The sequence below is a fragment of the Ovis canadensis genome, chromosome 7 (genome assembly GCF_042477335.2).
Source record: "Ovis canadensis isolate MfBH-ARS-UI-01 breed Bighorn chromosome 7, ARS-UI_OviCan_v2, whole genome shotgun sequence".
Classification (NCBI taxonomy): domain Eukaryota; kingdom Metazoa; phylum Chordata; class Mammalia; order Artiodactyla; family Bovidae; genus Ovis; species Ovis canadensis.
In genome coordinates this window covers 12,094,165-12,119,224 of record NC_091251.1, presented here as the reverse complement: position 1 = coordinate 12,119,224, position 25,060 = coordinate 12,094,165, and positions in this window count along the sequence as shown.

Below are 25,060 nucleotides of genomic sequence, written 5' to 3'. Positions count from 1 at the left end.
AGTCCATTCCAGAGGAACCTGTTTTCCCTGCACTGCCTTGACGTTCAAGCCGAGGATCCACTCCCACCACGTGTGCACGTGGGACAGACTTGTGGGAAAGCCTCGTGGGAGAGCCTCGTGGGAAAGACTCGAGGGAAAACCATAGATCCTTTGATCCACGCGGCGGACTGCGTGACACTGCTGCTACCGCTCTGGAGGAAATCGCAAGTGAATGCCCGCATTCGAGACGAGGACTGACTCCCCTGGGGAGACTCCAGAAGTACCCCAAGATCCATGTCAGCACTGGAGAGGAATCCTCAGGTTCCGGCCCCGACTCCACACAAGGTCTTAGGCCCCGGCATCGACGGGAGAGGAATCCCGAGAGGCCCCCGAGGAACTCGCATGGGGACTGGCATTTCCTGAGGTCACCAGATCGGGTCCCCGAGGTCCCCGTCGTGAGTCGAGAGCACATGCCGCAACTCGAGAAAATCCAGGAGGTTTTGCCCTCCAGGCGAGATGAGGCCCATTTCCGCTGAGGCTTCTCTAGGCTAATCACATCTAACCACTGGAACTTCCAAAGGGTCCTTCACACCCTTGCTGCAACTAAAGAAGTTCCCCGACATACCCGTCTCCACTCAATAGGAAGCACGTGGTGTCCCGCACACATCCAGGGGAGCCCCGTTTCCGCCTCCTAGCTCGAGATGAGGGATCCTTTCCCTGTTTCGTAGGGAAAGAATTCCCGGCGTTCCCGTCGCATCTCAAGAGGAGGCGCTCTCCACAGGAAAGGCGAGAGGAACTCCAGGGTCGTGCCACCATTCCAAGAGTCCCCCAGATGTGTCAGTCCATTCCAGAGGAACCTGTTATCCCTGCACTGCCTTGACGTTCAAGCCGAGGAGCCCCTCCCAACACGTGTGCACGTGGGACAGACTTGTGGGAAAGCCTCGTGGGAGAGCCTCGTGGGAAAGACTCGAGGGAAAACCATAGATCCTTTGATCCACGCGGCGGACTGCGTGACACTGCTGCTACCGCTCTGGAGGAAATCGCAAGTGAATGCCCGCATTCGAGACGAGGACTGACTCCCCTGGGGAGACTCCAGAAGTACCCCAAGATCCATGTCAGCACTGGAGAGGAATCCTCAGGTTCCGGCCCCGACTCCACACAAGGTCTTAGGCCCCGGCATCGACGGGAGAGGAATCCCGAGAGGCCCCCGAGGAACTCGCATGGGGACTGGCATTTCCTGAGGTCACCAGAGCGGGTCCCCGAGGTCCCCGTCGTAAGTCGAGAGCACATGCCGCAACTCGAGAAAATCCAGGAGGTTTTGCCCCCCAGGCGAGATGAGGCCCATTTCCGCTGAGGCTTCTCGAGGCTAATCACATCTAACCACTGGAACTTCCAAAGGGTCCTTCACACCCTTGCTGCAACTCAAGAAGTTCCCCGACATACCCGTCTCCACTCGAGAGGAAGCACGTGGGGTCCCTCACACATCCAGGGGAGCCCCGTTTCCGCCTCCTAGCTCGAAATGAGGGATCCTTTCCCTGTTTCGTAGGGAAAGAATTCCCGGCGTTCCCGACGCATCTCAAGAGGAGGGGCTCTCCACAGGAGTGGCGAGAGGAACTCCAGGGTCGTGCCACCATTCCAAGAGACGCCCAGATGTGTCAGTCCATTCCAGTGGAACCTGTTTTCCCTGCACTGCCTTGACGTTCAAGCCGAGGATCGACTCCCACCACGTGTGCACGTGGGACAGCCCTGTGGGAAAGCCTCGTGGGAAAGCCTCGTGGGAAAGACTCGAGGGAAAACCATAGATCCTTTGATCCACGCGGCGGACTGCGTGACACTGCTGCTACCGCTCTGGAGGAAAGCGCAAGTGCATGCCCGCATTCGAGACGAGGACTGACTCCCCTGGGGAGACTCCAGAAGTACCCCAAGATCCATGTCAGCACTGGAGAGGAATCCTCAGGTTCCGGCCCCGACTCCACACAAGGTCTTAGGCCCCGGCATCGACGGGAGAGGAATCCCGAGAGGCCCCGAGGAACTCGCATGGGGACTGGCCTTTCCTGAGGCCACCAGAGCGGGTCCCTGAGGTCCCCATCGTAAGTCAAGAGCACCTGCCGCAACTCGAGAAAATCCAGGAGGTTTTGCCCTCCAGGCGAGATGAGGCCCATTTCCGCTGAGGCTTCTCGAGGCTAATCACATCTAACCACTGGAACTTCCAAAGGGTCCTTCACACCCTTGCTGCAACTCAAGCAGTTCCGCGACATACCCGTCTCCACTCGAGAGGAAGCACGTGGGGTCCCGCACACATCCAGGGGAGCCCCGTTTCCGCCTCCTAGCTCGAGATGAGGGATCCTTTCCCTGTTTCGTAGGGAAAGAATTCCCGGCGTTCCCGTCGCATCTCAAGAGGTGTCGCTCTCCACAGGATAGGCGAGAGGAACTCCAGGGTCGTGGCACCATTCCAAGAGACCCCCAGATGTGTCAGTCCATTCCAGAGGAACCTGTTTTCCCTGCACTGCCTTGACGTTCAAGCCGAGGATCCACTCCCACAACGTGTGCACGTGGGACAGCCCTGTGGGAAAGCCTCGTGGGAAAGCCTCATGGGAAAGACTTGAGGGAAAACCATAGATCCTTTGATCCACGCGGCGGACTGCGTGACACTGCTGCTACCGCTCTGGAGGAAAGCGCAAGTGCATGCCCGCATTCGAGACGAGGACTGACTCCCCTGGGGAGACTCCAGAAGTACCCCAAGATCCATGTCAGCACTGGAGAGGAATCCTCAGGTTCCGGCCCCGACTCCACACAAGGTCTTAGGCCCCGGCATCGACGGGAGAGGAATCCCCAGAGGCCCCCGAGGAACTCGCATGGGGACTGGCCTTTCCTGAGGCCACCAGAGCGGGTCCCTGAGGTCCCCGTCGTAAGTCGAGAGCACCTGCCGCAACTCGAGAAAATCCAGGAGGTTTTGCCCTCCAGGCGAGATGAGGCCCATTTCCGCTGAGGCTTCTCGAGGCTAATCACGTCTAACCACTGGAACTTCCAAAGGGTCCTTCACACCCTTGCTGCAACTCAAGAAGTTCCCCGACATACCCGTCTCCACTCGAGAGGAAGCACATTTGGTCCCACACACATCCAGGGGAGCCCCGTTTCCGCCTCCTAGCTCGAGATGAGGGATCCTTTCCCTGTTTCGTAGGGAAAGAATTCCCGGCGTTCCCGTCGCATCTCAAGAGGAGGCGCTCTCCACAGGAAAGGCGAGGGAACTCCAGGGTCGTGCCACCATTCCAAGAGTCCCCCAGATGTGTCAGTCCATTCCAGAGGAACCTGTTTTCCCTGCACTGCCTTGACGTTCAAGCCGAGGATCCACTCCCACCACGTGTGCACGTGGGACAGCCCTGTTGGAAAGCCTCGTGGGAAAGCCTCGTGGGAAAGACTCGAGGGAAAACCATAGATCCTTTGATCCACGCGGCGGACTGCGTGACACTGCTGCTACCGCTCTGGAGGAAAGCGCAAGTGCATGCCCGCATTCGAGACGAGGACTGACTCCCCTGGGGAGACTCCAGAAGTACCCCAAGATCCATGTCAGCACTGGAGAGGAATCCTCAGGTTCCGGCCCCGACTCCACACAAGGACTTAGGCCCCGGCATCGACGGGAGAGGAATGCCGAGAGGCCCCCGAGGAACTCGCATGGGGACTGGCCTTTCCTGAGGCCACCAGAGCGGGTCCCTGAGGTCCCTGTCGTAAGTCGAGAGCACCTGCCGCAACTCGAGAAAATCCAGGAGGTTTTGCCCTCCAGGCGAGATGAGGCCCATTTCCGCTGAGGGTTCTCGAGGCGAATCACGTCTAACTACTGGAACTTCCAAAGGGTCCTTCACACCCTTGCTGCAACTCAAGAAGTTCCCCGACATACCCGTCTCCACTCGAGAGGAAGCACGTGGGGTCCCGCACACATCCACGGGAGCCCCGTTTCCGTCTCCTGGCTCGAGATGAGGGATCCTTTCCCTGTTTCTTAGGGAAAGAATTCCCGGCGTTCCCGTCGCATCTCAAGAGGAGGCGCTCTACACAGGAGAGGCGAGAGGAACTCCAGGGTCGTGCCACCATTCCAAGAGTCCCCCAGATGTGTCAGTCCATTCCAGAGGAACCTGTTTTCCCTGCACTGCCTTGACGTTCAAGCCGAGGATCCACTCCCACCACGTGTGCACGTGGGACAGCCCTGTGGGAAAGCCTCGTGGGAAAGCCTCGTGGGAAAGACTCGAGGGAGAACCATAGATCCTTTGATCCACGCGGCGGACTGCGTGACACTGCTGCTACCGCTCTGGAGGAAAGCGCAAGTGCATGCCCGCATTCGAGACGAGGACTGACTCCCCTGGGGAGACTCCAGAAGTACCCCAAGATCCATGTCAGCACTGGAGAGGAATCCTCAGGTTCCGGCCCCGACTCCACACAAGGTCTTAGGCCCCGGCATCGACGGGAGAGGAATCCCGAGAGGCCCCCGAGGAACTCGCATGGGGACTGGCCTTTCCTGAGGCCACCAGAGCGGGTCCCTGAGGTCCCCGTCGTAAGTCGAGAGCACCTGCCGCAACTCGAGAAAATACAGGAGGTTTTGCCCTCCAGGCGAGATGAGGCCCATTTCCGCTGAGGCTTCTAGAGGCCAATCACATCTAACCACTGGAACTTCCAAAGGGTCCTTCACACCCTTGCTGCAACTCAAGAAGTTCCCCGACATACCCGTCTCCACTCGAGAGGAAGCACGTGGGGTCCCGCACACATCCAGGGGAGCCCCGTTTCCGCCTCCTAGCTCGAGATGAGGGATCCTTTCCCTGTTTCGTAGGGAAAGAATTCCCGGCGTTCCCCTCGCATCTCAAGAGGAGGCGCTCTCCACAGGAGAGGCGAGAGGAATTCCAGGGTCGTGCCACCATTCCAAGAGACGCCCAGATGTGTCAGTCCATTACAGAGGAACCTGTTTTCCCTGCACTGCCTTGACGTTCAAGCCGAGGATCGACTCCCACCACCTGTGCACGTGGGACAGCCCTATGGGAAAGCTTCTTGGGAAAGCCTCGTGGGAAAGACTCGAGGGAAAACCATAGATCCTTTGATCCACGCGGCGGACTGCGTGACACTGCTGCTACCGCTCTAGAGGAAAGCGCAAGTGCATGCCCGCATTCGAGACGAGGACTGACTCCCCTGGGGAGACTCCAGAAGTACCCCAAGATCCATGTCAGCACTGGAGAAGAATCCTCAGGTTCCGGCCCCGACTCCCCACAAGGTCTTAGGCCCCGGCATCGATGGGAGAGGAATGCTGAGAGGCCCCCGAGGAATTCGCATGGGGACTGGCCTTTCCTGAGGCCACCAGAGCGGGTCCCTGAGGTACCCGTCGTAAGTCGAGAGCACCTGCCGCAACTCGAGAAAATCCAGGAGGTTTTGCCCTCCAGGCGAGATGAGGCCCATTTCCGCTGAGGCTTCTCGAGGCGAATCACGTCTAACCACTGGAACTTCCAAAGGGTCCTTCACACCCTTGCTGCAACTCAAGAAGTTCCCCGACATACCCGTCTCCACTCGAGAGGAAGCACGTGGGGTCCCGCACACATCCAGGGGAGCCCCGTTTCCGCCTCCTAGCTCGAGATGAGGGATCCTTTCCGTGTTTCGTAGGGAAAGAATTCCCGGCGTTCCCGTCGCATCTCAAGAGGAGGCGCTCTCCACAGGAAAGGCGAGAGGAACTCCAGGGTCGTGCCACCATTCCAAGAGTCCCCCAGATGTGTCAGTCCATTCCAGAGGAACCTGTTTTCCCTGCACTGCCTTGACGTTCAAGCCGAGGATCCACTCCCACCACGTGTGCACGTGGGACAGCCCTGTGGGAAAACCTCGTGGGAAAGCCTCGTGGGAAAGACTCGAGGGAAAACCATAGATCCTTTGATCCACGCGGCGGACTGCGTGACACTGCTGCTACCGCTCTGGAGGAAAGCGCAAGTGCATGCCCGCATTCGAGACGAGGACTGACTCCCCTGGGGAGACTCCAGAAGTACCCCAAGATCCATGTCAGCACTGGAGAGGAATCCTCAGGTTCCGGCCCCGACTCCACACAAGGTCTTAGGCCCCGGCATCGACGGGAGAGGAATCCCGAGAGGCCCCCGAGGAACTCGCATGGGGACTGGCCTTTCCTGAGGCCACCAGAGCGGGTCCCTGACGTCCCCGTCGTAAGTCGAGAGCACCTGCCGCAACTCGAGAAAATCCAGGAGGTTTTGCCCTCCAGGCGAGATGAGGCCCATTTCCGCTGAGGCTTCTCGAGGCTAATCACGTCTAACCACTGGAACTTCCAAAGGGTCCTTCACACCCTTGCTTCAACTCAAGAAGTTCCCCGACATACCCGTCTCCACTCGAGAGGAAGCACGTGGGGTCCCGCACACATCCAGGGGAGCCCCGTTTCCGCCTCCTAGCTCGAGATGAGGGATCCTTTCCCTGTTTCGTAGGGTAAGAATTCCCGGCGTTCCCGTCGCATCTCAAGAGGAGGCGCTCTCCACAGGAAAGGCGAGAGGAACTCCAGGGTCGTGCCACCATTCCAAGAGACGCCCAGATGTGTCAGTCCATTACAGAGGAACCTGTTTTCCCTGCACTGCCTTGACGTTCAAGCCGAGGATCGACTCCCACCACCTGTGCACGTGGGACAGCCCTATGGGAAAGCTTCTTGGGAAAGCCTCGTGGGAAAGACTCGAGGGAAAACCATAGATCCTTTGATCCACGCGGCGGACTGCGTGACACTGCTGCTACCGCTCTAGAGGAAAGCGCAAGTGCATGCCCGCATTCGAGACGAGGACTGACTCCCCTGGGGAGACTCCAGAAGTACCCCAAGATCCATGTCAGCACTGGAGAAGAATCCTCAGGTTCCGGCCCCGACTCCCCACAAGGTCTTAGGCCCCGGCATCGACGGGAGAGGAATGCTGAGAGGCCCCCGAGGAATTCGCATGGGGACTGGCCTTTCCTGAGGCCACCAGAGCGGTTCCCTGAGGTCCCCGTCGTAAGTCGAGAGCACCTGCCGCAACTCGAGAAAATCCAGGAGGTTTTGCCCTCCAGGCGAGATGAGGCCCATTTCCGCTGAGGCTTCTCGAGGCGAATCACGTCTAACCACTGGAACTTCCAAAGGGTCCTTCACACCCTTGCTGCAACTCAAGAAGTTCCCCGACATACCCGTCTCCACTCGAGAGGAAGCACGTGGGGTCCCGCACACATCCAGGGGAGCCCTGTTTCCGCCTCCTAGCTCGAGATGAGGGATCCTTTCCGTGTTTCGTAGGGAAAGAATTCCCGGCGTTCCCGTCGCATCTCAAGAGGAGGCGCTCTCCACAGGAAAGGCGAGAGGAACTCCAGGGTCGTGCCACCATTCCAAGAGTCCCCCAGATGTGTCAGTCCATTCCAGAGGAACCTGTTTTCCCTCCACTGCCTTGACGTTCAAGCCGAGGATCCACTCCCACCACGTGTGCACGTGGGACAGCCCTGTGGGAAAACTTCGTGGGAAAGCCTCGTGGGAAAGACTCGAGGGAAAACCATAGATCCTTTGATCCACGCGGCGGACTGCGTGACACTGCTGCTACCGCTCTGGAGGAAAGCGCAAGTGCATGCCCGCATTCGAGACGAGGACTGACTCCCCTGGGGAGACTCCAGAAGTACCCCAAGATCCATGTCAGCACTGGAGAGGAATCCTCAGGTTCCGGCCCCGACTCCACACAAGGTCTTAGGCCCCGGCATCGATGGGAGAGGAATCCCGAGAGGCCCCCGAGGAACTCGCATGGGGACTGGCCTTTCCTGAGGCCACCAGAGCGGGTCCCTGACGTCCCCGTCGTAAGTCGAGAGCACCTGCCGCAACTCGAGAAAATCCAGGAGGTTTTGCCCTCCAGGCGAGATGAGGCCCATTTCCGCTGAGGCTTCTCGAGGCTAATCACGTCTAACCACTGGAACTTCCAAAGGGTCCTTCACACCCTTGCTGCAACTCAAGAAGTTCCCCGACATACCCGTCTCCACTCGAGAGGAAGCACGTGGGGTCCCGCACACATCCAGGGGAGCCCTGTTTCCGCCTCCTAGCTCGAGATGAGGGATCCTTTCCGTGTTTCGTAGGGAAAGAATTCCCGGCGTTCCCGTCGCATCTCAAGAGGAGGCGCTCTCCACAGGAAAGGCGAGAGGAACTCCAGGGTCGTGCCACCATTCCAAGAGTCCCCCAGATGTGTCAGTCCATTCCAGAGGAACCTGTTTTTCCTCCACTGCCTTGACGTTCAAGCCGAGGATCCACTCCCACCACGTGTGCACGTGGGACAGCCCTGTGGGAAAACTTCGTGGGAAAGCCTCGTGGGAAAGACTCGAGGGAAAACCATAGATCCTTTGATCCACGCGGCGGACTGCGTGACACTGCTGCTACCGCTCTGGAGGAAAGCGCAAGTGCATGCCCGCATTCGAGACGAGGACTGACTCCCCTGGGGAGACTCCAGAAGTACCCCAAGATCCATGTCAGCACTGGAGAGGAATCCTCAGGTTCCGGCCCCGACTCCACACAAGGTCTTAGGCCCCGGCATCGATGGGAGAGGAATCCCGAGAGGCCCCCGAGGAACTCGCATGGGGACTGGCCTTTCCTGAGGCCACCAGAGCGGGTCCCTGACGTCCCCGTCGTAAGTCGAGAGCACCTGCCGCAACTCGAGAAAATCCAGGAGGTTTTGCCCTCCAGGCGAGATGAGGCCCATTTCCGCTGAGGCTTCTCGAGGCTAATCACGTCTAACCACTGGAACTTCCAAAGGGTCCTTCACACCCTTGCTTCAACTCAAGAAGTTCCCCGACATACCCGTCTCCACTCGAGAGGAAGCACGTGGGGTCCCGCACACATCCAGGGGAGCCCCGTTTCCGCCTCCTAGCTCGAGATGAGGGATCCTTTCCCTGTTTCGTAGGGTAAGAATTCCCGGCGTTCCCGTCGCATCTCAAGAGGAGGCGCTCTCCACAGGAAAGGCGAGAGGAACTCCAGGGTCGTGCCACCATTCCAAGAGACCCCAGATGTGTCAGTCCATTCCAGAGGAACCTGTTTTCCCTGCACTGCCTTGACGTTCAAGCCGAGGATCCACTCCCACCACGTGTGCACGTGGGACAGCCCTGTGGGAAAGCCTCGTGGGAAAGCCTCGTGGGAAAGACTCGAGGGAAAACCATAGATCCTTTGATCCACGCGGCGGACTGCGTGACACTGCTGCTACCGCTCTGGAGGAAAGCGCAAGTGCATGCCCGCATTCGAGACGAGGACTGACTCCCCTGGGGAGACTCCAGAAGTACCCCAAGATCCATGTCAGCACTGGAGAAGAATCCTCAGGTTCCGGCCCCGACTCCACACAAGGTCTTAGGCCCCGGCATCGACGGGAGAGGAATCCCGAGAGGCCCCCGAGGAACTCGCATGGAGACTGGCCTTTCCTGAGGCCACCAGAGCGGGTCCCTGAGGTCCCCGTCGTAAGTCGAGAGCACCTGCCGCAACTCGAGAAAATCCAGGAGGTTTTGCCCTCCAGGCGAGATGAGGCCCATTTCCGCTGAGGCTTCTCGAGGCTAATCACGTCTAACCACTGGAACTTGCAAAGGGTCCTTCACACCCTTGCTGCAACTCAAGAAGTTCCCCGACATACCCGTCTCCACTCGAGAGGAAGCACGTGGGGTCCCGCACACATCCAGGGGAGCCCCGTTTCCGCCTCCTAGCTCGAGATGAGGGATCCTTTCCCTGTTTCGTAGGGAAAGAATTCCCGGCGTTCCCGTCGCATTTCAAGAGGAGGCGCTCTCCACAGGAAAGGCGAGAGGAACTCCAGGGTCGTGCCACCATTCCAAGAGTCCCCCAGATGTGTCAGTCCATTCCAGAGGAACCTGTTTTCCCTGCACTGCCTTGACGTTCAAGCCGAGGATCCACTCCCACCACGTGTGCACGTGGGACAGCCCTGTGGGAAAGCCTCGTGGGAAAGCCTCGTGGGAAAGACTCGAGGGAGAACCATAGATCCTTTGATCCACGCGGCGGACTGCGTGACACTGCTGCTACCGCTCTGGAGGAAAGCGCAAGTGCATGCCCGCATTCGAGACGAGGACTGACTCCCCTGGGGAGACTCCAGAAGTACCCCAAGATCCATGTCAGCACTGGAGAGGAATCCTCAGGTTCCGGCCCCGACTCCACACAAGGTCTTAGGCCCCGGCATCGACGGGAGAGGAATCCCGAGAGGCCCCCGAGGAACTCGCATGGAGACTGGCCTTTCCTGAGGCCACCAGAGCGGGTCCCTGAGGTCCCCGTCGTAAGTCGAGAGCACCTGCCGCAACTCGAGAAAATCCAGGAGGTTTTGCCCTCCAGGCGAGATGAGGCCCATTTCCGCTGAGGCTTCTCGAGGCTAATCACGTCTAACCACTGGAACTTGCAAAGGGTCCTTCACACCCTTGCTGCAACTCAAGAAGTTCCCCGACATACCCGTCTCCACTCGAGAGGAAGCACGTGGGGTCCCGCACACATCCAGGGGAGCCCCGTTTCCGCCTCCTAGCTCGAGATGAGGGATCCTTTCCCTGTTTCGTAGGGAAAGAATTCCCGGCGTTCCCGTCGCATTTCAAGAGGAGGCGCTCTCCACAGGAAAGGCGAGAGGAACTCCAGGGTCGTGCCACCATTCCAAGAGTCCCCCAGATGTGTCAGTCCATTCCAGAGGAACCTGTTTTCCCTGCACTGCCTTGACGTTCAAGCCGAGGATCCACTCCCACCACGTGTGCACGTGGGACAGCCCTGTGGGAAAGCCTCGTGGGAAAGCCTCGTGGGAAAGACTCGAGGGAGAACCATAGATCCTTTGATCCACGCGGCGGACTGCGTGACACTGCTGCTACCGCTCTGGAGGAAAGCGCAAGTGCATGCCCGCATTCGAGACGAGGACTGACTCCCCTGGGGAGACTCCAGAAGTACCCCAAGATCCATGTCAGCACTGGAGAGGAATCCTCAGGTTCCGGCCCCGACTCCACACAAGGTCTTAGGCCCCGGCATCGACGGGAGAGGAATCCCGAGAGGCCCCCGAGGAACTCGCATGGGGACTGGCCTTTCCTGAGGCCACCAGAGCGGGTCCCTGAGGTCCCCGTTGTAAGTCGAGAGCACCTGCCGCAACTCGAGAAAATACAGGAGGTTTTGCCCTCCAGGCGAGATGAGGCCCATTTCCGCTGAGGCTTCTAGAGGCCAATCACATCTAACCACTGGAACTTCCAAAGGGTCCTTCACACCCTTGCTGCAACTCAAGAAGTTCCCCGACATACCCGTCTCCACTCGAGAGGAAGCACGTGGGGTCCCGCACACATCCAGGGGAGCCCCGTTTCCGCCTCCTAGCTCGAGATGAGGGATCCTTTCCCTGTTTCGTAGGGAAAGAATTCCCGGCGTTCCCCTCGCATCTCAAGAGGAGGCGCTCTCCACAGGAGAGGCGAGAGGAATTCCAGGGTCGTGCCACCATTCCAAGAGACGCCCAGATGTGTCAGTCCATTACAGAGGAACCTGTTTTCCCTGCACTGCCTTGACGTTCAAGCCGAGGATCGACTCCCACCACCTGTGCACGTGGGACAGCCCTATGGGAAAGCTTCTTGGGAAAGCCTCGTGGGAAAGACTCGAGGGAAAACCATAGATCCTTTGATCCACGCGGCGGACTGCGTGACACTGCTGCTACCGCTCTAGAGGAAAGCGCAAGTGCATGCCCGCATTCGAGACGAGGACTGACTCCCCTGGGGAGACTCCAGAAGTACCCCAAGATCCATGTCAGCACTGGAGAAGAATCCTCAGGTTCCGGCCCCGACTCCCCACAAGGTCTTAGGCCCCGGCATCGATGGGAGAGGAATGCTGAGAGGCCCCCGAGGAATTCGCATGGGGACTGGCCTTTCCTGAGGCCACCAGAGCGGGTCCCTGAGGTCCCCGTCGTAAGTCGAGAGCACCTGCCGCAACTCGAGAAAATCCAGGAGGTTTTGCCCTCCAGGCGAGATGAGGCCCATTTCCGCTGAGGCTTCTCGAGGCGAATCACGTCTAACCACTGGAACTTCCAAAGGGTCCTTCACACCCTTGCTGCAACTCAAGAAGTTCCCCGACATACCCGTCTCCACTCGAGAGGAAGCACGTGGGGTCCCGCACACATCCAGGGGAGCCCCGTTTCCGCCTCCTAGCTCGAGATGAGGGATCCTTTCCGTGTTTCGTAGGGAAAGAATTCCCGGCGTTCCCGTCGCATCTCAAGAGGAGGCGCTCTCCACAGGAAAGGCGAGAGGAACTCCAGGGTCGTGCCACCATTCCAAGAGTCCCCCAGATGTGTCAGTCCATTCCAGAGGAACCTGTTTTCCCTGCACTGCCTTGACGTTCAAGCCGAGGATCCACTCCCACCACGTGTGCACGTGGGACAGCCCTGTGGGAAAACCTCGTGGGAAAGCCTCGTGGGAAAGACTCGAGGGAAAACCATAGATCCTTTGATCCACGCGGCGGACTGCGTGACACTGCTGCTACCGCTCTGGAGGAAAGCGCAAGTGCATGCCCGCATTCGAGACGAGGACTGACTCCCCTGGGGAGACTCCAGAAGTACCCCAAGATCCATGTCAGCACTGGAGAGGAATCCTCAGGTTCCGGCCCCGACTCCACACAAGGTCTTAGGCCCCGGCATCGACGGGAGAGGAATCCCGAGAGGCCCCCGAGGAACTCGCATGGGGACTGGCCTTTCCTGAGGCCACCAGAGCGGGTCCCTGACGTCCCCGTCGTAAGTCGAGAGCACCTGCCGCAACTCGAGAAAATCCAGGAGGTTTTGCCCTCCAGGCGAGATGAGGCCCATTTCCGCTGAGGCTTCTCGAGGCTAATCACGTCTAACCACTGGAACTTCCAAAGGGTCCTTCACACCCTTGCTTCAACTCAAGAAGTTCCCCGACATACCCGTCTCCACTCGAGAGGAAGCACGTGGGGTCCCGCACACATCCAGGGGAGCCCCGTTTCCGCCTCCTAGCTCGAGATGAGGGATCCTTTCCCTGTTTCGTAGGGTAAGAATTCCCGGCGTTCCCGTCGCATCTCAAGAGGAGGCGCTCTCCACAGGAAAGGCGAGAGGAACTCCAGGGTCGTGCCACCATTCCAAGAGACGCCCAGATGTGTCAGTCCATTACAGAGGAACCTGTTTTCCCTGCACTGCCTTGACGTTCAAGCCGAGGATCGACTCCCACCACCTGTGCACGTGGGACAGCCCTATGGGAAAGCTTCTTGGGAAAGCCTCGTGGGAAAGACTCGAGGGAAAACCATAGATCCTTTGATCCACGCGGCGGACTGTGTGACACTGCTGCTACCGCTCTAGAGGAAAGCGCAAGTGCATGCCCGCATTCGAGACGAGGACTGACTCCCCTGGGGAGACTCCAGAAGTACCCCAAGATCCATGTCAGCACTGGAGAAGAATCCTCAGGTTCCGGCCCCGACTCCCCACAAGGTCTTAGGCCCCGGCATCGACGGGAGAGGAATGCTGAGAGGCCCCCGAGGAATTCGCATGGGGACTGGCCTTTCCTGAGGCCACCAGAGCGGTTCCCTGAGGTCCCCGTCGTAAGTCGAGAGCACCTGCCGCAACTCGAGAAAATCCAGGAGGTTTTGCCCTCCAGGCGAGATGAGGCCCATTTCCGCTGAGGCTTCTCGAGGCGAATCACGTCTAACCACTGGAACTTCCAAAGGGTCCTTCACACCCTTGCTGCAACTCAAGAAGTTCCCCGACATACCCGTCTCCACTCGAGAGGAAGCACGTGGGGTCCCGCACACATCCAGGGGAGCCCCGTTTCCGCCTCCTAGCTCGAGATGAGGGATCCTTTCCGTGTTTCGTAGGGAAAGAATTCCCGGCGTTCCCGTCGCATCTCAAGAGGAGGCGCTCTCCACAGGAAAGGCGAGAGGAACTCCAGGGTCGTGCCACCATTCCAAGAGTCCCCCAGATGTGTCAGTCCATTCCAGAGGAACCTGTTTTCCCTCCACTGCCTTGACGTTCAAGCCGAGGATCCACTCCCACCACGTGTGCACGTGGGACAGCCCTGTGGGAAAACTTCGTGGGAAAGCCTCGTGGGAAAGACTCGAGGGAAAACCATAGATCCTTTGATCCACGCGGCGGACTGCGTGACACTGCTGCTACCGCTCTGGAGGAAAGCGCAAGTGCATGCCCGCATTCGAGACGAGGACTGACTCCCCTGGGGAGACTCCAGAAGTACCCCAAGATCCATGTCAGCACTGGAGAGGAATCCTCAGGTTCCGGCCCCGACTCCACACAAGGTCTTAGGCCCCGGCATCGATGGGAGAGGAATCCCGAGAGGCCCCCGAGGAACTCGCATGGGGACTGGCCTTTCCTGAGGCCACGAGAGCGGGTCCCTGACGTCCCCGTCGTAAGTCGAGAGCACCTGCCGCAACTCGAGAAAATCCAGGAGGTTTTGCCCTCCAGGCGAGATGAGGCCCATTTCCGCTGAGGCTTCTCGAGGCTAATCACGTCTAACCACTGGAACTTCCAAAGGGTCCTTCACACCCTTGCTTCAACTCAAGAAGTTCCCCGACATACCCGTCTCCACTCGAGAGGAAGCACGTGGGGTCCCGCACACATCCAGGGGAGCCCCGTTTCCGCCTCCTAGCTCGAGATGAGGGATCCTTTCCCTGTTTCGTAGGGTAAGAATTCCCGGCGTTCCCGTCGCATCTCAAGAGGAGGCGCTCTCCACAGGAAAGGCGAGAGGAACTCCAGGGTCGTGCCACCATTCCAAGAGACCCCAGATGTGTCAGTCCATTCCAGAGGAACCTGTTTTCCCTGCACTGCCTTGACGTTCAAGCCGAGGATCCACTCCCACCACGTGTGCACGTGGGACAGCCCTGTGGGAAAGCCTCGTGGGAAAGCCTCGTGGGAAAGACTCGAGGGAAAACCATAGATCCTTTGATCCACGCGGCGGACTGCGTGACACTGCTGCTACCGCTCTGGAGGAAAGCGCAAGTGCATGCCCGCATTCGAGACGAGGACTGACTCCCCTGGGGAGACTCCAGAAGTACCCCAAGATCCATGTCAGCACTGGAGAAGAATCCTCAGGTTCCGGCCCCGACTCCACACAAGGTCTTAGGCCCCGGCATCGACGGGAGAGGAATCCCGAGAGGCCCCCGAGGAACTCGCATGGGGACTGGCCTTTCCTGAGGTCACCAGAGCGGGTCCCTGACGTCCCGGTCGTAAGTCGAGAGCACCTGCCGCAACTCGAGAAAATACAGGAGGTTTTGCCCTCCAGGCGAGATGAGGCCCATTTCCGCTGAGGCTTCTAGAGGCCAATCACATCTAACCACTGGAACTTCCAAAGGGTCCTTCACACCCTTGCTGCAACTCAAGAAGTTCCCCGACATACCCGTCTCCACTCGAGAGGAAGCACGTGGGGTCCCGCACACATCCAGGGGAGCCCCGTTTCCGCCTCCTAGCTCGAGATGAGGGATCCTTTCCCTGTTTCGTAGGGTAAGAATTCCCGGCGTTCCCGTCGCATCTCAAGAGGAGGCGCTCTCCACAGGAAAGGCGAGAGGAACTCCAGGGTCGTGCCACCATTCCAAGAGACGCCCAGATGTGTCAGTCCATTACAGAGGAACCTGTTTTCCCTGCACTGCCTTGACGTTCAAGCCGAGGATCGACTCCCACCACCTGTGCACGTGGGACAGCCCTATGGGAAAGCTTCTTGGGAAAGCCTCGTGGGAAAGACTCGAGGGAAAACCATAGATCCTTTGATCCACGCGGCGGACTGCGTGACACTGCTGCTACCGCTCTAGAGGAAAGCCCAAGTGCATGCCCGCATTCGAGACGAGGACTGACTCCCCTGGGGAGACTCCAGAAGTACCCCAAGATCCATGTCAGCACTGGAGAAGAATCCTCAGGTTCCGGCCCCGACTCCCCACAAGGTCTTAGGCCCCGGCATTGACGGGAGAGGAATGCTGAGAGGCCCCCGAGGAATTCGCATGGGGACTGGCCTTTCCTGAGGCCACCAGAGCGGGTCCCTGAGGTCCCCGTCGTAAGTCGAGAGCACCTGCCGCAACTCGAGAAAATCCAGGAGGTTTTGCCCTCCAGGCGAGATGAGGCCCATTTCCGCTGAGGCTTCTCGAGGCGAATCACGTCTAACCACTGGAACTTCCAAAGGGTCCTTCACACCCTTGCTTCAACTCAAGAAGTTCCCCGACATACCCGTCTCCACTCGAGAGGAAGCACGTGGGGTCCCGCACACATCCAGGGGAGCCCCGTTTCCGCCTCCTAGCTCGAGATGAGGGATCCTTTCCGTGTTTCGTAGGGAAAGAATTCCCGGCGTTCCCGTCGCATCTCAAGAGGAGGCGCTCTCCACAGGAAAGGCGAGAGGAACTCCAGGGTCGTGCCACCATTCCAAGAGTCCCCCAGATGTGTCAGTCCATTCCAGAGGAACCTGTTTTCCCTGCAGTGCCTTGACGTTCAAGCCGAGGATCCACTCCCACCACGTGTGCACGTGGGACAGCCCTGTGGGAAAACCTCGTGGGAAAGCCTCGTGGGAAAGACTCGAGGGAAAACCATAGATCCTTTGATCCACGCGGCGGACTGCGTGACACTGCTGCTACCGCTCTGGAGGAAAGCGCAAGTGCATGCCCGCATTCGAGACGAGGACTGACTCCCCTGGGGAGACTCCAGAAGTACCCCAAGATCCATGTCAGCACTGGAGAGGAATCCTCAGGTTCCGGCCCCGACTCCACACAAGGTCTTAGGCCCTGGCATCGACGGGAGAGGGATCCCGAGAGGCCCCCGAGGAACTCGCATGGGGACTGGCCTTTCCTGAGGCCACCAGAGCGGGTCCCTGACGTCCCCGTCGTAAGTCGAGAGCACCTGCCGCAACTCGAGAAAATCCAGGAGGTTTTGCCCTCCAGGCGAGATGAGGCCCATTTCCGCTGAGGCTTCTCGAGGCTAATCACGTCTAACCACTGGAACTTCCAAAGGGTCCTTCACACCCTTGCTTCAACTCAAGAAGTTCCCCGACATACCCGTCTCCACTCGAGAGGAAGCACGTGGGGTCCCGCACACATCCAGGGGAGCCCCGTTTCCGCCTCCTAGCTCGAGATGAGGGATCCTTTCCCTGTTTCGTAGGGTAAGAATTCCCGGCGTTCCCGTCGCATCTCAAGAGGAGGCGCTCTCCACAGGAGAGGCGAGAGGAACTCCAGGGTCGTGCCACCATTCCAAGAGACCCCAGATGTGTCAGTCCATTCCAGAGGAACCTGTTTTCCCTGCACTGCCTTGACGTTCAAGCCGAGGATCCACTCCCACCACGTGTGCACGTGGGACAGCCCTGTGGGAAAGCCTCGTGGGAAAGCCTCGTGGGAAAGACTCGAGGGAAAACCATAGATCCTTTGATCCACGCGGCGGACTGCGTGACACTGCTGCTACCGCTCTGGAGGAAAGCGCAAGTGCATGCCCGCATTCGAGACGAGGACTGACTCCCCTGGGGAGACTCCAGAAGTACCCCAAGATCCATGTCAGCACTGGAGAGGAATCCTCAGGTTCCGGCCCCGACTCCACACAAGGTCTTAGGCCCCGGCATCGACGGGAGAGGAATCCCGAGAGGCCCCCGAGGAACTCGCATGGAGACTGGCCTTTCCTGAGGCCACCAGAGCGGGTCCCTGAGGTCCCCGTCGTAAGTCGAGAGCACCTGCCGCAACTCGAGAAAATCCAGGAGGTTTTGCCCTCCAGGCGAGATGAGGCCCATTTCCGCTGAGGCTTCTCGAGGCTAATCACGTCTAACCACTGGAACTTACAAAGGGTCCTTCACACCCTTGCTGCAACTCAAGAAGTTCCCCGACATACCCATATGCACTTGAGAGGAAGCACGTGGGGTCCCGCACACATCCAGGGGAGCCCCGTTTCCGCCTCCTAGCTCGAGATGAGGGATCCTTTCCCTGTTTCGTAGGGAAAGAATTCCCGGCGTTCCCGTCGCATCTCAAGAGGAGGCGCTCTCCACAGGAAAGGCGAGAGGAACTCCAGGGTCGTGCCACCATTCCAAGAGTCCCCCAGATGTGTCAGTCCATTCCAGAGGAACCTGTTTTCGCTGCACTGCCTTGACGTTCAAGCCGAGGATCGACTCCCACCACGTGTGCACGTGGGACAGCCCTGTGGGAAAGCCTCGTGGGAAAGCCTCGTGGGAAAGACTCGAGGGAAAACCATAGATCCTTTGATCCACGCGGCGGACTGCGTGACACTGCTGCTACCGCTCTGGAGGAAAGCGCAAGTGCATGCCCGCATTCGAGACGAGGACTGACTCCCCTGGGGAGACTCCAGAAGTACCCCAAGATCCATGTCAGCACTGGAGAGGAAACCTCAGGTTCCGGCCCCGACTCCACACAGGGTCTAAGGCCCCGGCATCGACGGCAGAGGAATCCCGAGAGGCCCCCGAGGAACTCGCATGGGGACTGGCCTTTCCTGAGGCCACCAGAGCGGGTCCCTGAGGTCCCCGTCGTAAGTCGAGAGCACCTGCCGCAACTCGAGAAAATCCAGGAGGTTTTGCCCTCCAGGCGAGATGAGGCCCATTTCCGCTGAGGCTTCTTGAGGCGAATCACGTCTAACCACTGGAACTTCCAAAGGGTCCTTCACACCCTTGCTGCAACTCAAGAAGTTCCCCGACATACCCGTCTCCACTCGAGAGGAAGCACGTGGTGTCCCGCACACATCCAGGGGAGCCCCGTTTCCGCCTCCTAGCTCGAGATGAGGGATCCTTTCCCTGTTTCGTAGGGAAAGAATTCCCGGCGTTCCCGTCGCATCTCAAGAGGAGGCGCTCTCCACAGGAAAGGCGAGAGGAACTCCAGGGTCGTGCCACCATTCCAAGAGTCCCCCAGATGTGTCAGTCCATTCCAGAGGAACCTGTTTTCGCTGCACTGCCTTGACGTTCAAGCCGAGGATCGACTCCCACCACGTGTGCACGTGGGACAGCCCTGTGGGAAAGCCTCGTGGGAAAGCCTCGTGGGAAAGACTCGAGGGAAAACCATAGATCCTTTGATCCACGCTGCGGACTGCGTGACACTGCTGCTACCGCTCTGGAGGAAAGCGCAAGTGCATGCCCGCATTCGAGACGAGGACTGACTCCCCTGGGGAGACTCCAGAAGTACCCCAAGATCCATGTCAGCACTGGAGAGGAATCCTCAGGTTCCGGCCCCGACTCCACACAAGGTCTAAGGCCCCGGCATCGACGGGAGAGGAATCCCGAGAGGCCCCCGAGGAATTCGCATGGGGACTGGCCTTTCCTGAGGCCACCAGAGCGGGTCCCTGAGGTCCCCGTCGTAAGTCGAGAGCACCTGCCGCAACTCGAGAAAATCCAGGAGGTTTTGCCCTCCAGGCGAGATGAGGCCCATTTCCGCTGAGGCTTCTTGAGGCGAATCACGTCTAACCACTGGAACTTGCAAAGGGTCCTTCACACCCTTGCTGCAACTCAAGAAGTTCCCCGACATACCCGTCTCCACTCGAGAGGAAGCACGTGGTGTCCCGCACACATCCAGGGGAGCCCTGTTTCCGCCTCCTAGCTCGAGATGAGGGATCCTTTCCCTGTTTCGTAGGGAAAGAATTCCCGGCGTTCCCGTCGCATCACAAGAGGAGGCGCTCTCCACAGGAAAGGCGAGAGGAACTCCAGGGTCGTGCCACCATTCCAAGAGTCCCCCAGATGTGTCAGTCCATTCCAGAGGAACCTGTTTTCCCTGCACTGCCTTGACATTCAAGCCGAGGATCGACTCCCACCACGTGTGCACGTGGGACAGCCCTGTGGGAAAGCCTCGAGGGAAAGCCTCGTGGGAAAGACTCGAGGGAAAACCATAGATCCTTTGATCCACGCGGCGGACTGCGTGACACTGCTGCTACCGCTCTGGAGGAAAGCGCAAGTGCATGCCCGCATTCGAGACGAGGACTGACTCCCCTGGGGAGACTCCAGAAGTACCCCAAGATCCATGTCAGCACTGGAGAGGAATCCTCAGGTTCCGGCCCCGACTCCACACAAGGTCTTAGGCCCCGGCATTGACGGGAGAGGAATCCCGAGAGGCCCCCGAGGAACTCGCATGGGGACTGGCCTTTCCTGAGGCCACCAGAGCGGGTCCCTGACGTCCCCGTCGTAAGTCGAGAGCACCTGCCGCTACTCGAGAAAATCCAGGAGGTTTTGCCCTCCAGGCGAGATGAGGCCCATTTCCGCTGAGGCTTCTGGAGGCGAATCACGTCTAACCACTGGAACTTCCAAAGGGTCCTTCACACCCTTGCTGCAACTCAAGCAGTTCCCCGACATACCCGTCTCCACTCGAGAGGAAGCACGCGGTGTCCCGCACACATCCAGGGGAGCCCCGTTTCCGCCTCCTAGCTCGAGATGAGGGATCCTTTCCCTGTTTCGTAGGGTAAGAATTCCCGGCGTTCCCGTCGCATCTCAAGAGGAGGCGCTCTCCACAGGAAAGGCGAGAGGAACTCCAGGGTCGTGGCACCATTCCAAGAGACCCCCAGATGTGTCAGTCCATTACAGAGGAACCTGTTTTCCCTGCACTGCCTTGACGTTCAAGCCGAGGATCCACTCCCACCACGTGTGCACGTGGGACAGCCCTGTGGGAAAGCCTCGTGGGAAAGCCTCGTGGGAAAGACTCGAGGGAAAACCATAGATCCTTTGATCCAGGCGGCGGACTGCGTGACACTGCTGCTACCGCTCTGGAGGAAAGCGCAAGTGCATGCCCGCATTCGAGACGAGGACTGACTCCCCTGGGGAGACTCCAGAAGTACCCCAAGATCCATGTCAGCACTGGAGAGGAATCCTCAGGTTCCGGCCCCGACTCCACACAAGGTCTTAGGCCCCGGCATCGACGGGAGAGGAATCCCGAGAGGCCCCCGAGGAACTCGCATGGGGACTGGCCTTTCCTGAGGCCACCAGAGCGGGTCCCTGAGGTCCCCGTCGTAAGTCGAGAGCACCTGCCGCAACTCGAGAAAATCCAGGAGGTTTTGCCCTCCAGGCGAGATGAGGCCCATTTCCGCTGAGGCTTCTCGAGGCTAATCACGTCTAACCACTGGAACTTCCAAAGGGTCCTTCACACCCTTGCTGCAACTCAAGAAGTTCCCCGACATACCCGTCTCCACTCGAGAGGAAGCACGTGGGGTCCCGCACACATCCAGGGGAGCCCCGTTTCCGCCTCCTAGCTCGAGATGAGGGATCCTTTCCCTGTTTCGTAGGGAAAGAATTCCCGGCATTCCCGTCGCATCTCAAGAGGAGGCGCTCTCCACAGGAAAGGCGAGAGGAACTCCAGGGTCGTGCCACCATTCCAAGAGTCCCCCAGATGTGTCAGTCCATTCCAGAGGAACCTGTTTTCCCTGCACTGCCTTGACGTTCAAGCCGAGGATCCACTCCCACCACGTGTGCACGTGGGACAGCCCTGTGGGAAAGCCTCGTGGGAAAGCCTCGTGGGAAAGACTCGAGGGAAAACCATAGATCCTTTGATCCACGCGGCGGACTGCGTGACACTGCTGCTACCGCTCTGGAGGAAAGCGCAAGTGCATGCCCGCATTCGAGACGAGGACTGACTCCCCTGGGGAGACTCCAGAAGTACCCCAAGATCCATGTCAGCACTGGAGAGGAATCCTCAGGTTCCGGCCCCGACTCCACAAAAGGTCTTAGGCCCCGGCATCGAAGGGAGAGGAATCCCGAGAGGCCCCCGAGGAACTCGCATGGGGACTGGCCTTTCCTGAGGTCACCAGAGCGGGTCCCTGACGTCCCGGTCGTAAGTCGAGAGCACCTGCCGCAACTCGAGAAAATACAGGAGGTTTTGCCCTCCAGGCGAGATGAGGCCCATTTCCGCTGAGGCTTCTAGAGGCCAATCACATCTAACCACTGGAACTTCCAAAGGGTCCTTCACACCCTTGCTGCAACTCAAGAAGTTCCCCGACATACCCGTCTCCACTCGAGAGGAAGCACGTGGGGTCCCGCACACATCCAGGGGAGCCCCGTTTCCGCCTCCTAGCTCGAGATGAGGGATCCTTTCCCTGTTTCGTAGGGTAAGAATTCCCGGCGTTCCCGTCGCATCTCAAGAGGAGGCGCTCTCCACAGGAAAGGCGAGAGGAACTCCAGGGTCGAGCCACCATTCCAAGAGACGCCCAGATGTGTCAGTCCATTACAGAGGAACCTGTTTTCCCTGCACTGCCTTGACGTTCAAGCCGAGGATCGACTCCCACCACCTGTGCACGTGGGACAGCCCTATGGGAAAGCTTCTTGGGAAAGCCTCGTGGGAAAGACTCGAGGGAAAACCATAGATCCTTTGATCCACGCGGCGGACTGCGTGACACTGCTGCTACCGCTCTAGAGGAAAGCGCAAGTGCATGCCCGCATTCGAGACGAGGACTGACTCCCCTGGGGAGACTCCAGAAGTACCCCAAGATCCATGTCAGCACTGGAGAAGAATCCTCAGGTTCCGGCCCCGACTCCCCACAAGGTCTTAGGCCCCGGCATTGACGGGAGAGGAATGCTGAGAGGCCCCCGAGGAATTCGCATGGGGACTGGCCTTTCCTGAGGCCACCAGAGCGGGTCCCTGAGGTCCCCGTCGTAAGTCGAGAGCACCTGCCGCAACTCGAGAAAATCCAGGAGGTTTTGCCCTCCAGGCGAGATGAGGCCCATTTCCGCTGAGGCTTCTCGAGGCGAATCACGTCTAACCACTGGAACTTCCAAAGGGTCCTTCACACCCTTGCTGCAACTCAAGAAGTTCCCCGACATACCCGTCTCCACTCGAGAGGAAGCACGTGGGGTCCCGCACACATCCAGGGGAGCCCCGTTTCCGCCTCCTAGCTCGAGATGAGGGATCCTTTCCGTGTTTCGTAGGGAAAGAATTCCCGGCGTTCCCGTCGCATCTCAAGAGGAGGCGCTCTCCACAGGAAAGGCGAGAGGAACTCCAGGGTCGTGCCACCATTCCAAGAGTCCCCCAGATGTGTCAGTCCATTCCAGAGGAACCTGTTTTCCCTGCACTGCCTTGACGTTCAAGCCGAGGATCGACTCCCACCACGTGTGCACGTGGGACAGCCCTGTGGGAAAACCTCGTGGGAAAGCCTCGTGGGAAAGACTCGAGGGAAAACCATAGATCCTTTGATCCACGCGGCGGACTGCGTGACACTGCTGCTACCGCTCTGGAGGAAAGCGCAAGTGCATGCCCGCATTCGAGACGAGGACTGACTCCCCTGGGGAGACTCCAGAAGTACCCCAAGATCCATGTCAGCACTGGAGAGGAATCCTCAGGTTCCGGCCCCGACTCCACACAAGGTCTTAGGCCCCGGCATCGACGGGAGAGGAATCCCGAGAGGCCCCCGAGGAACTCGCATGGGGACTGGCCTTTCCTGAGGCCACCAGAGCGGGTCCCTGACGTCCCCGTCGTAAGTCGAGAGCACCTGCCGCAACTCGAGAAAATCCATGAGGTTTTGCCCTCCAGGCGAGATGAGGCCCATTTCCGCTGAGGCTTCTCGAGGCTAATCACGTCTAACCACTGGAACTTCCAAAGGGTCCTTCACACCCTTGCTTCAACTCAAGAAGTTCCCCGACATACCCGTCTCCACTCGAGAGGAAGCACGTGGGGTCCCGCACACATCCAGGGGAGCCCCGTTTCCGCCTCCTAGCTCGAGATGAGGGATCCTTTCCCTGTTTCGTAGGGTAAGAATTCCCGGCGTTCCCGTCGCATCTCAAGAGGAGGCGCTCTCCACAGGAAAGGCGAGAGGAACTCCAGGGTCGTGCCACCATTCCAAGAGTCCCCAAGATGTGTCAGTCCATTCCAGAGGAACCTGTTTTCCCTGCACTGCCTTGACGTTCAAGCCGAGGATCGACTCCCACCACGTGTGCACGTGGGACAGCCCTGTGGGAAAGCCTCGTGGGAAAGCCTCCTGGGAAAGACTCGAGGGAAAACCATAGATCCTTTGATCCACGCGGCGGACTGCGTGACACTGCTGCTACCGCTCTGGAGGAAAGCGCAAGTGCATGCCCGCATTCGAGACGAGGACTGACTCCCCTGGGGAGACTCCAGAAATACCCCAAGATCCATGTCAGCACTGGAGAGGAATCCTCAGGTTCCGGCCCCGACTCCACACAAGGTCTTAGGCCCTGGCATTGACGGGAGAGGAATCCCGAGAGGCCCCCGAGGAACTCGCATGGGGACTGGCCTTTCCTGAGGCCACCAAAGCGGGTCCCTGACGTCCCCGTCGTAAGTCGAGAGCACCTGCCGCTACTCGAGAAAATCCAGGAGGTTTTGCCCTCCAGGCGAGATGAGGCCCATTTCCGCTGAGGCTTCTGGAGGCGAATCACGTCTAACCACTGGAACTTCCAAAGGGTCCTTCACACCCTTGCTGCAACTCAAGAAGTTCCCCGACATACCCGTCTCCACTCGAGAGGAAGCACGTGGTGTCCCGCACACATCCAGGGGAGCCCCGTTTCCGCCTCCTATCTCGAGATGAGGGATCCTTTCCCTGTTTCGTAGGGAAAGAATTCCCGGCGTTCCCGTCGCATCTCAAGAGGAGGCGCTCTCCACAGGAAAGGCGAGAGGAACTCCAGGGTCGTGCCACCATTCCAAGAGTCCCCCAGATGTGTCAGTCCATTCCAGAGGAACCTGTTTTCGCTGCACTGCCTTGACTTTCAAGCCGAGGATCGACTCCCACCACGTGTGCACGTGGGACAGCCCTGTGGGAAAGCCTCGTGGGAAAGCCTCGTGGGAAAGACTCGAGGGAAAACCATAGATCCTTTGATCCACGCGGCGGACTGCGTGACACTGCTGCTACCGCTCTGGAGGAAAGCGCAAGTGCATGCCCGCATTCGAGACGAGGACTGACTCCCCTGGGGAGACTCCAGAAGTACCCCAAGATCCATGTCAGCACTGGAGAGGAATCCTCAGGTTCCGGCCCCGACTCCACACAAGGTCTAAGGCCCCGGCATCGACGGGAGAGGAATCCCGAGAGGCCCCCGAGGAATTCGCATGGGGACTGGCCTTTCCTGAGGCCACCAGAGCGGGTCCCTGAGGTCCCCGTCGTAAGTCGAGAGCACCTGCCGCAACTCGAGAAAATCCAGGAGGTTTTGCCCTCCAGGCGAGATGAGGCCCATTTCCGCTGAGGCTTCTTGA